A 17,990-nucleotide genomic window follows, 5' to 3' on the forward strand; every position below is an offset into this window, starting at 1 on the left:
TATTTTATTTTTGTACATTATTTTAATTAATTTTTTTGTTGTGGCCTAGAGAGTAACTCTAGTGATAGAAGCAGACCCCGAAATTCATTAAATGTGTGAAATGACTGGAGAAAAAGTGTGAAATTGTAACAGTCTGTTTGGGCCTGATTAATAGAATTTTTTCCTGACAATCCCTGGGCCCTTCTGGGGGTCAGTGGAACGGAGCAGCTGTAAAGCCAGCAGGAGCAATTTAGAAGCTGCCTGATGGGGGCCATGCAGATTTTGGAACAAGTGGGGAGAGTCCCATGCCCTTGTTCAGGCCAGTGGGAGATGATTGGCCACCACAGTGTCACGTTATCAAGCAGATTAGCCCGAGGTGTGCTCCCACCACCTTGAAAGGGTTATTTGGCTTCGAGGGAGGTCTCTGCTATTTTCGGTCCTACAGCCATGTCACCCATAAAGCTGATTCTGGTGCGTCGCCACATTTCACTGTCTGTTATTCTGCTAAAGAGCCAAGCACGAGTGAGGGCAAAGCCCTACAGTGGAAAGAGTTTGCCAGTGGAGTGAGGCTGGGAAGAGATTGCTTCACTTTCTGTCCTCCTTGGTGGCTAAAGAGACACCACACAGGGCCTTAGCTGTGGCTGGATACAGTGCTCATGCTGCTGCTGAGGTGAAGTTCTCAGTGGAAAAGGCAGCCAACACCAACGACCAGGGAGGTCAGATGGCTGTGCTTGTGAGGAATATTTCCCTGGCTCCCACCAGGCACCCCAACCTGAACTGCTGACTTTCTTCTTCTTCTTTTTTTTTTTTTTTTTTTTTTTTTTGAACAGCTCTATATAGCCAAATGCTTTCACCCTAAGAAAGATACAAAAGAAAACATCAAAGTAAATGTCCCCACACTGACATAAGGCTAGAATAATGGTGACCTAGTAGCTAAAGACTGGGACGAATACTGAAAGTAATTCACTCCCCTCGATAACAATGGGGCATGTGTGACAATGATATATACCAGGAGGCGAGGAGAGCCACTTTTGTTGGGTAGCGATACCCCACAAACCCAATTGTAGGGAGATCAATACTGTCATAGGACAATCATCAAAGACCATCAGCTCATCATATTTTCATACCATAAGCAGCTCAAGGCGCCGGGGCTGCCTCTCCGGCAGAAAGCCCCGCGCAGAAATTTGAAGGGTGTGAAATCGACATGATTAATAATTATAGTTATTAGCACATGTACCAGCTGCTCATGTATGGTTTAGCCCGTGATTTATGGGGCCATAAATGCCCATATCTGCTTCTGACGTGGAAAGGAGAAGGGCACGCAGTCATGGGCAGAAAGCATCATCCCTGGTGCCAGGAGCTTTCCTCCCCCTCGCTCCTGACAAAATTAAAACAACAACAAAAATGGGCCAAAAAGTCACCTCTGCTCCACAGCAATGGAAGGAGGCCTTTTGTTCCCATGTCTGCCTTAACGGCGGCTGAAACCTGTCTGCTCAATGTCCCCAAAGCCTTTGAAGTTTGGATTGCAGCTAACAAGGGCTAGAGATTTCCCTCCCCCACACAACTTCACACTGTTGCCAGGCTGCAAACAATCACCATACATATTACAGATGAAACCACGAGCACCAACAACAGAAAGAAAAACTAATTGTCTAGTTGCCAGAAGTTAAAGCTTTTGTTTCCAAATGTAATTTGATTCCTCTTTCTTCCAGCTCCCCCCCAGCCCCACCATCCATTTGTAATGTGTTTCATCATAGAAAACTATTTTACTTTGACACAATCTGAAAAAATGGTTTGAAATGGCCAGGCAAACAATATCACCACCCTTAGCAGTAGGTATGATGGTGCTTTAACTCTGAAGATTATTCTTGTCTTCTGAAGACTTGTAATAATGACTTTTCCCCCCTGCCAGGACAAGAAAACCTGTTTAGCTCTGCGGAGAAGAAGCACAATGTGCCACAGCCCATGAATGTGCAAAATTGAAGCAAAGAGGGCTGCAGACCTATATTTTCCATAACATTCACAGCCACAGACTAGCCATGCCTTGCTCTCAAGCAGAAGCCAAGCTGGTGCCCTGTGCTAGGTGTGCTATTTCCAGCCCGCATTAAAGTCCGTGGTAAGGCTGCACTCCTGCTCTGGGTTAGGTCACAGCCCAGTGAATGGCAAACAGGGTAAATGTGTCCCCACTGCCTTTTGTGAAATCTGGTGAGCTCTGCCGTTCCATGAAGCCTGCTGATCCCACACTGACCTGATCAGCTAGAAACTTAGGTCCGATGAAGGATTTCCTGCACAATGAGCATGAGTAAACTGAGAAAATAACGCAGCACAGCAGTGCGTCTCGGGGGCTAAAATGATATCAACGTACCAGAACAGCCTCTGGCAGACACTGGAGTCTGGACTTGAGAAGGGAGAAAAATGGGGTTATACCACAGTATTTTCTCTCTCTTCCAGTCTACAAAAAGGTGATCAAAGGGTGTGTCAGAATAACAGCAAAGGCAATGGGATGTTAAAAGGATTATTGAATTATTCTGCTTTTAAATGGACTCCATGTAGTACACATAGTTCAATGAAGAGGACAGATCAGTCTTAATAAAATAACATAGCATAAATAATTTACTTATTGACTCTCATAGAATTCATTTTGATTTCTTTTCCTCTGGGAAATTGAGCTTTAAGGCCTAAAAATTAGTCTGTGTTCATGCAAAAGATTTTAATTAAAGCTGGTCGTATCATAGAAAACTAAAATTTTTTCACAAATGTTTAGTCAAAACCAGTGGTCTTCCATTCAAAAGCTTTTTTGTGAGAAAAATTGACCAGCCTTTAAGCTTTTTGACAAGTTCATGGCATGCTCACCTGTTACAGCCCTTTCCTTCAGAACTGAAACACACCCTTCAAAGATCTTGTGAGTTTTTATCTGTATGTCTTTATTGGCCCTTTATGTGTGCGCTCAGGAAAGCCAGATTTTAAAGGGATGGCTACCAGTGGTAATTTGGATGCCTGTTTCTCCATGTACTGCTAAATCTGTATCCTGGACATGATTTTTGTCTCTTAAATTTTAAGTGATGCTCCATGACATTGAATAATGATTAAGCTGTAGCCAAATGAAACCTGTGCTCAACCCAGACACATTCAATTGGTTGAATAGAAGAATAACTGGGTGAAATATGAGGGCCTGAGAGCAGGGGTCAAACCAAAGCATCTCATGGTTCTATTCCAGATTCTGTTGCACGAACCTGGGAGCCTGTTTGGTGAGAGCACAGAAGCGTGTGGTGCATCGGGTGGAGGTGCTCCTTACGGGGTCTGAATGCAGGGCTGCAGAGCTCAGCAGGAAAACCAGCACCAGGGTGGCTGGCATGCACCACCTGCAATGCCTGTTTCCAGCAGTGCCACGGGCAGGGAGACCACTGGATTTTGGTGTCACTGGGGAGAAACGCGTTTTCTCTGAGGACTCAAAACACCCACAGTCAGTTCTGATCTGGTGTGAATTGTTGACTGTTTTTCTTGTTTCTTATCCCAGTCCTCCTAAAATAACACTAAAAACCTCCTTTCCACAAAGCTATCTTGTGTATGTTTATGTGCATATGTAAAACAGAAGGCTGTGGACACATCAGGCAGATTCTGAACTCTTTCAAGTAAAGTATTTCACCAACTTTTGGCAAAAACAACAGTGCCAGGCATTCTTTATACTGTCTCCTTGGACATCCAAGGTAGAAAGATGTTGCAGATTCTTCCCTGTCTCATATTATATGCATGTGTGACAAGAAAGAATCAGACTTATTTTCTTTAAATATGTGTATACCTACCTGTAATATATCTATGTGTAGGTTATATATCTATGTGTAGTTTTAGCTGAATTTTAAGTATCAGAAAATTCTTAAATATTGGGTTATATTGGAATATTTCATCCCATCAGCCAGTCTTTCTACATGGGGGTGACAAAAGCCATCAGCAAGCATGAGTTTAATGATTTCTTCATGAAGGAGTTTATGAGCAGAAGTATGTAAATAAATGTGTGACCTTTGTGTGCATCTGTGTCTGCACTGTATGAGTGTATATGTAACACATATAATCTCTCCACTTAAAAGGCAAAAGAAGAAGTAAATGTAGTGACCAAGAAATATACAAATAAGGTAAGGTAAGCTAATTTACATATTCATACAGAAACTGCAAATTCTGAACTCTCAGTGGTTTTGTTATTTGTTATGAGCAGCATATTGCCCAAATGGAATTATTAAGAAATAGTTAAATATTGGTTGTATTCAATCACTTAATTAAAATTAAAATACTTTTTTCCTGTTATATTCAGTCACATATGGCAGGTTTAGATGAAACTCTGAAACAATTTATCAATATGTATTATTTCACTTAAACAAACTGGCTTTCATAGCTGAGACTGTAATAGACTGAAAAATGTTTGTTCTTATGTAAAAGAAGTTATTTTACCACACACTGATAATAATCTTTTTTAGGGCCAAGGGATTAAAAGTGGGAAGGGGACCCCATTGCAGAAAAGAATAGCAAGAGCTCTCTCACTTTTTTTAAACAAACAAGTTAAGAAATAATTCCAAGGTCTCAAGACAGGTCTGTGCATGGCAGGTAATAAAACAGGGAGAACCACCAATGTAGCAGGATAATGAAGAACAGCCTGTGACATAACTTTGGCTTGTGGTTATTTCCCCTGATTTCATAAAAATGCTGTATCAGACAAACTGGAGGATATTTTCTGGAAGTTATGGTTTTTATGTAGCACTTAGGAAAAAATGAAAAAATATGTGACTACCTTAGCGAAAGCTAAGGAGGAACAAAGAAAGGGAGAATTGGGTGGCAGAGAGGTCCAAGAAGGCCCATGAGGTAGTCCAGTAGAAACTGTGTATGTTTATATGTAAGTACACACATGCACAAGTGTGTGTGTGTGTCTGTGCTTGTGTAGGCATGTTTGAGCATATGCTGATCTGTGTGTCTGCAGGCAAGAGAGATTCAGTAATCTCTTAGGTTACCTTTAATATCAGCAAATGAATTGAGTCATCTCATCAGTGTGATTTTAGTATTTCTCTCTTCTCCACTGTCTTATCTGGAGACTTTCCTGTGCTCCATCTAGATGGCTGTGCTGTGAAAGCTGTCCCATCACAGCCCTCTCCTCTTTCAAGCACAGAAGTTCTCTGTTTTTCCATGTTTTTTTCTCCTGGACTCATCAGGAAATTAAGCATGGGCGCCAGACAGGATTTAGACTTTGTAGAGGAAGGGACATTTAGTAACAGCTTTTAATAAAGATTTTCATTATCAGAGATAATGTCAATATAAGTTCAAAACATTTCCGTGCCCAATGGGACCCTGGTTGACTCTGCAAAAGGATATTCCAGAAAATCTATTGGATTTAAAGAAAGTGGGCACAGCCATTACTTCCAGGAAAAGAGCTGGAGAATCACAGGTGATGGCCCAAGAGTGGGATACGGTTTGAGGTAACTGCAGGCAGAAAAAGATCTAAACATCACAGCTGGAAAACAGAACTCTGCAAGGAGCATTTATAGCAATTCAACACCAATCATAACTATTTAACTAGTTCAATAATATGTTACCCAGCTAGTCTGCAATTTTCCTAAAGAACAGTTATGCAGAATAGGGCAGCTGCTCAGATCACTCAATTCAAAACAAACCATTTGCATAATAAATATTTGCAGAGGAGCAAGTGGGTGGGGTTTAGGCGAGTGCACAGATGAACATAAAAATCAAATATGGCTGGAAAGAAACTAGGCTTAATTACAGGAGGAAAACAAAAAAACCACCAACAACCAAAGCGTGCACACACAGACATACATATTTCTTCAATTACTTAAAATATTTAGTGCAAATATTCTAATTAGTTCATTTGCCTCCTTCTAGGGTCATAGATTTCTTTCTGTTCCTCACTAACTGAAAGAAAACAAGCTTGTGGGTTTGTTCCAGAGCTATGCACTATTTCATTAGCAAGCAAATAGTTTGAGAGTATACATGTGTGCTTCTGTGGGTGTGCAGGGATCTGAGGGTGAATGGCAAAATGCCAGGGTCTACAGCACTGTTTCCAGATAATGTCTGCTCCACAATTACACTCAGGTTAAAAGATAGCCACAGCTTTTTTAATAGCAGAACTCCACACCAACATTGCTCTTGCACTGAGTCCCAGAATGTACAATGGGCAATTCTGTAGCAGTTTCTACCTTTCCAGTCACCTTCTGGGTATAACTTGCCCATCACTACTGTGACAAACTTACCGTGTTATATACTACAAATGAATGATCAATTTCTACCCTGTTTCTACAGAGTTAGTGGCAGAGTGGAAATAGATCAAAATGAGTTAAAAATGGTTTGACCAGACTCACTTGTTGATTGTAAATGGCTCAGAAAAGCTGGTGAAAGGGAAAGAATTGAGAAGAGAATGTTGAAATTAGTAGAGATCAGATCTAAAAAAAGAGAAAAAAAACCCACCAAAAAAAAGCCCCAACAAATCAACACCCTGAAAAACCCAAGCCATCCTTCCTGGATCTCAAGACAAAGAAACTAAGTTGGGAGGATGCAAGAGAGAAAAGGAGGATGAGCAGCATGGCAGCACAGACAAGAAAAAACATTGTAGTGAGACCCTTGGCATGTTCCCAGCATAAGGAAACTTGATGAACATTTAATCCAACCACATTCTTCATGGGTCTTCTGCCTCTCTTAGCAGCCCAGAAACTCATCTGTGGTGAGGAAAGTAGAAGGACAAGGTCTCCCTGTGTGACCTCTGCCTGGCAATACGTAACAGTGACATATTAAATATGATTAATATTTTCTTCAGAACTGAGTTTACAAAAATACATGCTCAGCTGTGGTCAGCAAACAAGACCATAATGTGGTGTCTATCACAGCCCAAACAGTGTATTAATGGAGCCATTAATCACCATCAAAACTGTATTAGGAGTGAAGATAGCCAAAGAGAGCTTAACTGACAGCAAGTGGCCATAAACCTGTCCAAAAACTAATTTGATTACCATCATACCAGCATCTGTGCCACTTATGAGGGTTCATTTTTTTGATGAAATTATGTAGACAAGTCGTTCATGCGTATAATAGACATCTAAATCATGGTAAACATGTTGTTGGCATGAGAAGTAGTTAAAGAAAGTGGGACATTGCTTTGCAGGTGAAATTTCAGGCAAAATGCACTGCTGGTGTCACAACAGTTGGTTAGAAAACTGTTGTCAAACTCATCTTGCCAAGCCGTGAGTGAGGAATGTTTTTGATCCACATTCAACAGAATAAACGCTGCTGAAAGTCAGGGGATGTTGGGAGCCTCTAGCTATTTACAAGAAGGACGGCTTTTGCCAATATAAACTCTTGCTCTTTATCAGCTATAAATATTCCCTACAAACAATCTGTTTTATTCATAGACAGTTGGACCCATTATGTTTTGGTCTTGACAGACGGGACAGTAGGATGCTGCATTTAAATGACACAGACTGTATAGGAATGTATTTCCAGATGATAACTGAGCCTGGAGCTTCCACATAAATCAGGGGAGGGAAATTATTCTGTAAGAAATATGTTCAGATTTCAGCCTCATAAATAAAGAGAGAAACCAAATTTTCAGGGCTTCTTCACTTTTATGTGAGCATTTTAATGATCATTTTAGGCAGCTACCAAGAAATTCACGTTCACTATTAGTAATGTTATGCACAGGAGAAGTCTCTCAGGAAAGTAAAAGATAAGGTTGTCCCATCTACATGTAACTAAGAGGCTGAAGTGTGAAAAGATCTCTCTTTTGGAGGTCAGGGATAATTGGATTTTCTGGTGGAACAAAACTGTCCAATTGACAAAATGAATGCAGACTAAAAATCACTGTTTCCCCACTTGCTTTACCATGCTGCATAGGGTAGGTAGGGGTGAATGGGTAGCTGCATGCAGAGCCACCACTGAAAGGAAGGGACAAGAGCTTGTTGCTCAATTAAAAAAGTATTTGAAAGCCTGGTAGTCATGTGCAGCTGTGCCTGCTTTAACTTGCCTTCTTTAAATGGACTTAGCATGTCTGAAGGTCTCAGGCGATTTCAAATGTATGCCAGGTATATGCTGTACATATGCTGAATGCATAATATAATTGAATATGGGACAGAAAGGGGATCAGTCCCCAGAGAGGAAGATTGTTTCTTTAAACGAGACGTTAATGGTAGAGTGAGTGACATTTATCTCCAGTCCTTTTATGAATCACTGAGACACAAACAGAGTACACCTTGCCTTTGCTGTGAGCTGTGCCTCAAGCTGTGGGAAGCTGCCTGCCATTCACAAGCCAGTGCCTTGTAGGCAGCTCCATCTTACCTGAGTTCGCAGATGGGCCATTCCCCAGGTGGGTCTGGCAAAACACTTCTCATTAATCATTGCTTAAAGCCCTCTCAGTGGGAAGACCTCAGGTTAGACATCATTTGGAAACAAATTGGGTGAAAAATAGCTCTGACAATAAGGAGCCCACACAGAATTCCCCTGTGAGAGCTTCAGCGGTGTGAAAACAGACTCTTCCAGGACACTAAATGATCTGTCAGTTAGCAAATGACATTATAATCCAGTTTTATGCCACAGACAAATCAAAGCCTTTGCTGTGTTTCCTCATTTTTTCCCTCTATTTTCCCGCTTTACCTCCTTTAAAGTGACAAAATATTTCAGTTAGGAGAGATAGCCAAGTTGTAAATGCTTCCAGGGACAAACTTAAGCCTTTCAGGGTTGCATTGTTGTCTCTCTCCTTCCTGTGGTATTATTAACAGCAGAATCCCCCCACAATCTACCAGGCCCATCATAAGAGAGCATCAGGTTGCCCAAGCCCTCCAACCCCATTGGTGCTGGCCAAAGGGTGCAGTTGTGCCCAGCCCTGTCCAGCAGGGTTCCCACTTCTGCTCCAGCTCAAGTGTATCTACCAACATCCTGTTAGATTAATTTTCAAAATGAAGCTTTAAAATGAGGCATAGAATCCAGTGCTTTTGTGAATGGAAGCTACAGTAACTATTTGAAAGCAAAAAAACTTGTGCAGCCTGATTTAATCTTGTTAATTGTTAATATTTACTTTCAAGCACTGACACCTCATGCCAGTGGTAATTCTGGGTCCTCAGAGACATTAAGTATTGACCAGCTCCAGGGAACTTAAAAACTATGTTTTTTCTATGCTTCCATCATTGCTTCTTTTCTCAAGTACAGAGTTAAATTGACTCAGAGCTTCGACAACAGAAAAAAAGGAGATGAAAAGGAGATGGTGAATCTGCAGCATAATTTGCCCAAACTGAGCAGAGGAGCAAAGTATAATGTGGGACAAGTCTGACATTCTTCACTGAAATACATAGAGCATCGCCCAGCTACCACACACAGGCGTGGACACAGGCAAAACACACTGCAGCAAGGGGCTTAAAAACCAGCAATTATTAAAACTCAAGTTTTGCGTCTTGATGATGTTCACATTGATTTATCTGCATGAACCTCTGCCTACATATTATACTAAAAAAAGTTATGGCCTAATTTTTGGTGGGTTCCAGCTCTTATGCCCAGTGTCTTTGCATGTTGTAAGAGTTTTTCAAAGTCTCTCAATTGTCAGTCCTAACATAACCAGTTTTGGAGTTTGAATAACAGAAATGGACATCAGTCAGGATCAGGCAGTCCACTATCAACCAGGAGTCATCACCATGTGATACCAAATGTGCAGCAACCTGTTGGGGTTTTGCTTTCCTACTGAAATGTCCCTAAGGAACTTAAGACTCCTTGCTCCCATGCTTTTACTCAGGGACTTCTTTGGCAGCCTTTTGTCTGCTGTGAATCAGTGGCTTTTGCCTAACTGTCCTATCCAGGGATTCAACACAATCCTTAAACATTGGTAGGCCCCATATATTGAATTCACTTTTCTTTCAGTAGGGTTCTTCCAGACATGGTTGAGGGACTCAGTGTGGTCCATACTGGAGCTCCTCTCTGAGCCCTGTCTGTCACCACCCTTTTCCCAGAGCATTCCAGAGTGTTTCCCAGCACTAATGTTTCCTAAGAAGTGAGAACAATGTCAGTCATTTAGGAAACACACAGCCCATCTGTACAATTTCTTCTTGCTTTAGGCACTATCTTGCACCACGAACAGCCTTGCTGAAATTCAGCTTAAAACTTGACAGTGTTTCCCTGGCATACTGCTGTCAAATTTTCAACCGTGGCCTCAAGGTGCTGAGAAAGGGATACTGATCCAGTGCTCATCCCAACTCAATATGTTTGCACCTCTCTGCTGGCCTTTGGAAATTATGGGGATGCAGCCAGGCTCACTCATCACCCAGAATTACTGAGCATGTGAGTGTGTTCTCATGACAGCCCTGCATAGCAGTCAGCAAGTAAGAAGATTTATTGCGTTATTTGACACTCTGTTATTCACTAACTGAGCATGACACATCTGGGACTAGGAACTGCCAGTTTGACACCAATGAGCCTTTTTTGCATTGATTGAGTTTATCCAGTTCATGCTCAGAATACAACCTGGGTAAGGAAGAACTCCCAAAACAGGCTTTAACAGGAACTGCTGGTTATATGTTTTCCAGCAGAATGAATGAGTAAATGACCTCATATGTTGCAGAGCAAGGAGAGGTGATGTCTGCCACTTCAGCACCATCCTTTTTGTCACACGGCACCGTAATGATGAGAAACCATTTCTTTAATGCTGATAGATCGGTGCAGAAGTGCAGATCAAAATGCCATAAATAATAACTGCAATGTATGGCATCTGAGAGAAATTAAATTATTTTGCCCAGCCCAGAGATGACACCATGCAGGACATGGGTTGCACTGCTCTGGACATGATTTTCCATCTGTACTTTGCAGAGCTGGGAACAACAATCTCCCATAATTGCTGTTTTTCTTCTTTTACTCGTGGGACAAGTCAGCCTGCATGCATGGGACTCCAGCTTGTTCTGAAGTAGACATAAAACATGGAAAAGCAGGAAAACTTGACTAATCCTACACAAAGCTTATATCAAGCTCTGAATGTGCTTTGGTTACACAGCAGTTTGGGCTATTGCTGGACTAATGAAGGAAGTGACTCTTTATGTGACAGCACAACACTAACAATGACTCCTCCTTGTTTGGGTGTTTAATCAGAAGCCTTTCTAAACACTCTTGTGAAGCACAAAGGGAGGCCTCATGTTTCTTAAATGGAACATTTAAATTTTTTTTCTTACTTATAATTAATCCCAAGCCTGTAATTAAACTGCCCCCTATGCTGAGGAGTTCCAAGACCTTTTTGTTGCTGCTGTTGTGCAGATTTAGAAAGGGAATTTGCTCAGCAGGTGAATCCAACATGAAGTTGCTGTGCTTTTCAGCCACCAGATCACAAAGTACTTGATATATAAAGGTTGATGCGACAATATATATAATCAAATAATTCTGCAGAGAAATTATGGACAGGAAAGGGAAAAAAGAAATGAGCTGTCAATAGTAAAATATTTAAGTAAACCAATCTTGTGTTTTAAATCTACCAGTGCTGCCTTTTGTTTTGGAGTGCACTTAACACTTATCAAAGCCATCAGGATGGCAGCACTGGCAGGCAGAGCTGGTCTGAGATGGCCCCAGAGACAAAGTGAGGATCAAAATGCTGGGACACATGGGCAAGCATCTTAGTGTCTGAACAAATTGGTAACGTCCTGTTCCATTGGCTGATTTGCTTTTTCTTTGTGAATCACTCTCACTTCTTCATAAACCAGTTTTTCCCTCCATCAGTCCTGCCCCATCCCAGCAGTTTGCAAAATAGCACCAGGGGTTTCTAATACACAAATCCTCAAATCACAGCCATTGGTCAAAGTCATGTCATGCTGTCTCTCTAAGGCAGGTTTCACTAGAGCTACTTGCTTTGGCTCTGCCACTCCAGAAATACCTTATCAGATGGCACACCAGATCTGTCTAGTCTGTTGTGGGTGGTTGGGATCAATTACGTTTCTAAATCAGGTAATCCAGACATTTTTAGCTCCTTGTTATCTCTTTTGTTATAAAAATGGGACCCAAAACTGGTCTCAGTATTATTCCTGTCAATTTTTCATCGCACCTTAATATTGTTTATTTGACTGTAGTAACACAGGGTTATTTTTCTTCTACAATGTCTAATATTTTTTCCTTTGATAAGCTTTTCAATTCTTGCCACCACAGCTCTTTTGCCAACATGCTATATATTATCATGCATGGGCTTTTATTTTGAAATTGTCCACAAAAGAAAATTACAGAAGAAGAATAATTTGGCTTACCTAAAACACTTTATCTACACAAACTATGTTTCAATTTCACAATTCTTTTTCTACTGATAAGACATAATATAAAACAATATAGCATTTGAAGACCAATCTTTATTTTTTTAAAGAAAATATTTTAAAATGCAAGATGCAGAATTCATTTCCAAATCATTCACATTGAATATTGACAGAATTTATCTTTCTCAGATTTTTTCCAAATTTAATTGATTAGATCTTGTGAGATATGTTATTTTTTGGGGAGCTGTTTAGTCCCCACACAGTGTTTGTCTAAGTAGCTTTGCAACATGAAACATAATGTGTGTAACCTTAGAAGACAGCATCATTAGCTTGAATGACAAAATTACGTTGATTCTCTGTTTCCTGTCTCATAGTATTTTTGATTCCTAATTCTCAGATTCTTTCATAGCATTTTATGTCAAGCCATATGAAAAATCTGAGTATATTCGATCAAGGAACTTTCCATTATCTTTTATGATGTTGACACATTCAAATATGGTAAATACTGGACTGCTTTTGTATCTTTGATGGCAAAGTCTTAAAAACTGAAGCCTTTTGAAAAGTAGAAGGTTTCAACAAGCTTCTTCCATAAACAGAGTTCCAGTAAAGCCTGCCTCTTATAGGTACTACTTTGTATTTATGACCAATACAGTTCATTTCAGTGGAACAACACTGTCTTTTAGGCACATTGAATATCTGTGCACTGGCCCACTCTCAGGATGGGGACTCTCTAGTTCATGCAATTTGGAAAAGCTGTAAAGCTCAGTTTATATTAATGAAATTGCACATCTTTCCCAAGAGAATAGAAAATTTCTCACATGGCAATTTTCAGTGTTTTTCATTCATCTTTCTCACGTCCCACTTATTGACTCACCCATCTTTGCTGTAGCAGCATCTGAAACACAGAGTCCATGTGCTGTGTGATTTGGGGGTCCACTTGTTCATCAGCTGAGCCTGGTGGGTGACCTTTTATTTATGAAGTTTTAGTGATTTGGTGATCTGCCAAGTTCCAAGGTCAGTGTCTGAAATTTTTTATGTTTGTCGCTAGAAAGTAGCACACTCAGGAAAGATCTTGCTGTGATAACCTCTGCAGTGAAGGTTGTTGGAAGGACAGATTTTCTACCAGTCTGGGTAATCAAGGCAGTCATTAGGGGCTGAATAACTTCAAAGTTTAGGAGATTTTCAGAAGTTCAAGAACCATCACAAGATAAATCACAAATCCACATAGAAAGAACACAACAGAGAGTCTCTGAAGGGAAAGAAACTGCAGCCTGGAAGGACTTATATATCCCAAGGCAGGGAGCCAGGACAACAAATGGAGGTATGGAGATCATATGGACACTCTTGCAGAAGCTTTAGCATTGCAGTCACAGATTTTCAGGTAAAATAATAAGCTCTCAGTGTAGCTTATTACTACTTTTCTCATTCAAAGTATTCTACTTTTCTCATTCAAAGTTGAGATGAGAAAAGGTACACAGAGAAATAGCTCCTCTCTGTTAAAACAGAGTTCCTAGGGGAAATTTAAATGCTAGCAAACTCTGGCACATATTACCACCACATACAGAGGCAAAGTCACATGTACAGCCACCTACCGCACCCCCAAATTCATGGGGTTTTAGAAGAAAGGGAAAAGCAGAGGCAAAAGGCAAAAGGCGAGGGGCAAAGCAAAGGGCAGGACAAGGCAAGGGGAAAGGTAAGAGTTACAACCAAAGAGGTAACTACCCCAAATTTTAAGATGCTTTTAAATTATATGATCAAAATAAAGTTCATAAAGTATTGTGTGGTCTTGACATCTAGTGCAAATCAATGCAGATAGTCCATATAATCTCAACTGCAAATTAGATAAAACATTTTTAATGGAGCAGAATATGTCCTGCAACTTAAGGAAACCCTGAGAAGCCTGATGAAATGCTAACAAAACATCCTCAGAAGTGTCTCATTCCCACACGACCAGATGCAGAGAGTTATTGCTAGCAAGGACAGTGTGTGAGCAACATACAAAAAGCATATTTATTTTGTGGAAGAGACTGTATCTGTCTTTCTATCAATAAATGTCTGAATGTTTGAGCCTTCTCTGCTCACACCTGAGACCTCTCTCTCTTACCATAATCTCTCAAATCTCACCATCAATCTGTCAAAACAAAAGTAAGTGATCCATTTTTAACTTCAGGGAGGAACTAAATCAAATTGCAGTTCACACTGATCTAAACCCTAAAGCTTTACTGCTGCTGTTAGGATGATCCTGGGGTGTGTGAACCCAGATAGACCTGCCCACGAGTTCAGGGGTTACAGAGAGGAAGCCCATGAAAGCAATTTAGATGGTAGAAGAATCTCAGGAGATAAAATCTCATGAGAGGTTTTTCTTTTAGCTTTGAGCTTTTCCTGTTGCTCTCCACATCTCTTTTCTTTTGGGGTATGGAAATGTTTTTCATAAGGCTCGTACACAAGCAGCAGACCTAGGAGTATCCTAACATCCTAACATTTTGCATTCTGGCTGGTGTGAAGCAGATCTGCCTGTGGGAGACAAAAGACTCACAGATGTCCAAGGAATAGATCCTTAGGGTTCCTGTGCTTTAAGTATGCTCTTTTAATTTCCTCTACATTGCATGCATTTATGCTAGAAGTCTTCTACAGCCTGTTTTCATTGAGAAAAACGTCTGACTCTGGGCAGGCTAGAAACAGTGATTTCAAGAGAGAGCTCAGTGTTAGTGCTATTACGAATTAACCTCTTTTTTTTTTTTTTCCCCAAGATGTTACATGATTAAAACATCAAACTAACTTCAGTGCCAGAAGTGTGTTAACTGCTGCTTTGTGCCTCCAGCTGTGCTGAGCCCAAATACACTACTTAGGGTGTAAATCTCTCCTTTGAGAATAATGATTAAGGGTTTTCTAACAAGTATATTTTTCTTTCCTATTGCGGCATGGAAAGTGACAGGCAGCAAAGAGCTAGACAGAAGAGTTAACTCAGGATGCTGTGGGCAGGGAAGGGTGGAAGTATTTGCATAGAATAGCATCTGGAATATACACGTCCTCAAAAACTTTGAGGGGGGAAACTGTTTTTCCACATTCATTACAGCCTGGTAAGGAAGAGGAGAAAAGAAACAAGGAAGGATAGAAAAGGAACAGGGGACTCCTTTTGTATCTGTGTCCAATATGGTTTCTTTTGATTTTTCATTCTCCATAGTCAAGAGCTCCCCATGGGTTCTCATCTGTTACCCAGGCTTTGCCATACCTGCCTGCCTGTGTGAAAATGGCTCAGCTGCCGGCACTGGATGAGGCTAACAGATCACATCTATCTCTCTGGCGTCTACTGAGCACACAGGGCTCCAAGGATCAAGCCCTGGACAAGAGCACAAAAGCAGGTCTGTATAGAAGCAGCCAACCTTCTGCATCGTCCGCGGCTCATTGTGCGGACACCGAAGGTCAAACCTTGCCTGCATTCCTGCTTTCCCCACACAGCTCTGTGTGTGTGCTCCTATGTGTGTGCCACAGGGTGAACAAGAAGGCAGTACAAGACTACGCCGCACTGTTGTTTTCCTGCCTCATTTTGCACAGTAATTCATAATATGCAACACATTTCAAAAGCACTGGAAAAATGCTTATGTATGTTTTATACAGGAACAGAGAGCATGAGGATGGATGCAGACATGGAAACAGAGATACACCCTTGCTATCCTAAAGTACAGTGATTCTGTGCAACTGTGCAGATAAAATGGGATTTCACATTCCAGTAGGTAGGCAGTAAGAACTGTTTGGCTTTCTGAATTTGCATTCACAAAGGGAAAGGGAACAGTGAATTAAAAAATGTAAATAAATAGAAATCTCTCCTGGGTGAATCTGTTGTCAGTGAGGGAGATGAGATTAAAAAATTCAGAAAAACTACAGAAGAAATCCAAAGCTCGGAAACAAGATTTTTAATTAAGAAGATCAGGGTATGCATATTTGAAAGGGGAAGAGAAATTTTTCACCTCTCTGGGATATTATCAAAAGGAGGAAAAAGAACAGCAAGACATGAGAGTATATGTTTTGATGGTCCTACCTTTTACATAAGGTCAGATGACTTCAATAAAACAACACATTTGCAATGACCAGTCATCAGTCCCTCTGAGAGTTCACTCGTTGATCATCTGTAATATTTTTCAAACAGGAATAAATCAGCTAAATTGGAATAATTAGGAAGAATGCCTGGCACTTCAGAGCTTGAATTTATACCTGTATATTGCTTCATGGGCATCAGGGTTTCCCTCTTCTCTCTCTAGTCAGCTCCTAATTTCCTTCCTGGGAAAATTTCACGTTTCCTCTTCTATCTGATCTCCTGATCAGAGTATTTTCCTGTGGTCTCTGTTTTTGTAACAGATTCCTCTCTAGTCATTAAGAAATGCATCAGCAAGTCCACGGGCTTTGTTTTCTGAGTCTGATATATTTTCTATCTACTTTTCATAGTACTCTATTAACAACCTCAGAGCACATGCTTCCACTCTTCCTCCCTTCTTTCCACTCTCCTTCTCTTCTCTTCTCTTCTCTTCTCTTCTCTTCTCTTCTCTTCTCTTCTCTTCTCTTCTCTTCTCTTCTCTTCTCTTCTCTTCTCTTCTCTTCTCTTCTCTTCTCTTCTCTTCTTTCTCTCTCTTCTCTTTCTTTCTTTCTTTCTTTCTTTCTTTCTTTCTTTCTTTCTTTCTTTCTTCTTTCTTTCTTTCTTTCTTTCTTTCTTTCTTTCTTTCTTTCTTTCTTTCTTTCTTTCTTTCTTTCTTTCTTTCTTCTCTTTCTTTCTTTCTTTCTTTCTTTCTTTCTTTCTTTCTTTCTTTCTTTCTCTCCTTCCCTCCCTCTCTACAACCCCTCCTTTTTCCTTCTTTTCCCACTGTCTCTATAGAGCTTTTCAGTCTCTGTAAAGGAGCGACCAAAGAAAGATTTGCTGTCCCATTCGTTCCGCACTGCCACCATAAAAAGCAGATATTTTCAGGTTGACTGAAAGTTTAACTTTGTTATTTTTTTTATTTTTAAAGAAAATCCAGCGTGACATGGCACGCGTTGGTGCCCTTGCCACTTAACAAATTACTTGTTTTTTTGACCTAAGTTAAATGCTGTGCAAATTTCCCTTGTCCATGTTTTCATTGTGTGCAGACTTCACTGATAAAGAATAAAGAGCGAACTTGTTGGCACTTTTTAGCCAAAGCTTCCTTCATTTACAACACATTTTTTTCTACTGTGTCTTTAATGACACGAAAGCCTGGATCCTCAGCTGATGTAAATCGATCACTACAGGATTGCCTTTCACAAACTCATGCTGCTTTACATCAATTGACAGTAGCCCCAACATTTAGGCAGGGCTCCAAGATTCAGCATGGCCTTCTTGCCTTCATTTTAGGCTACACATCCATTTTCCATCCCAGGGATGAAGTGTGTTTTACCAAAGTAAATCACCGCCAATGCTTCCTTACAAGCAACCAAAAAGCCAGTTGCACAGGTATTGATGAAAAACTCAAAGCTTTCACTGTTTTTGCAGACACAAAACCTGGCTCAGCCTCTTTCACGTGTGAAGCCCAAGGGCTGGTGCCCCCACAGGCAGCCAGGAAAGCTGCTCCAAGGGCCAGAGCATTGGTGGATGCCAGCTGTTATTCCTGTCCATGTTGTGCTGCAGGTAGCAGGGGACAGAAAGGTCACTGATACGACTGGCACCCTGCTCCATAGGTGACCATGTCAGGACAGAATTTTCAGGACAGAAAATTCACCAGAGACGTACAGAAATCAAGATTGCCCTTCATGGTG

The sequence above is a fragment of the Motacilla alba genome, chromosome 3 (genome assembly GCF_015832195.1).
Source record: "Motacilla alba alba isolate MOTALB_02 chromosome 3, Motacilla_alba_V1.0_pri, whole genome shotgun sequence".
Classification (NCBI taxonomy): Eukaryota; Metazoa; Chordata; class Aves; order Passeriformes; family Motacillidae; genus Motacilla; species Motacilla alba.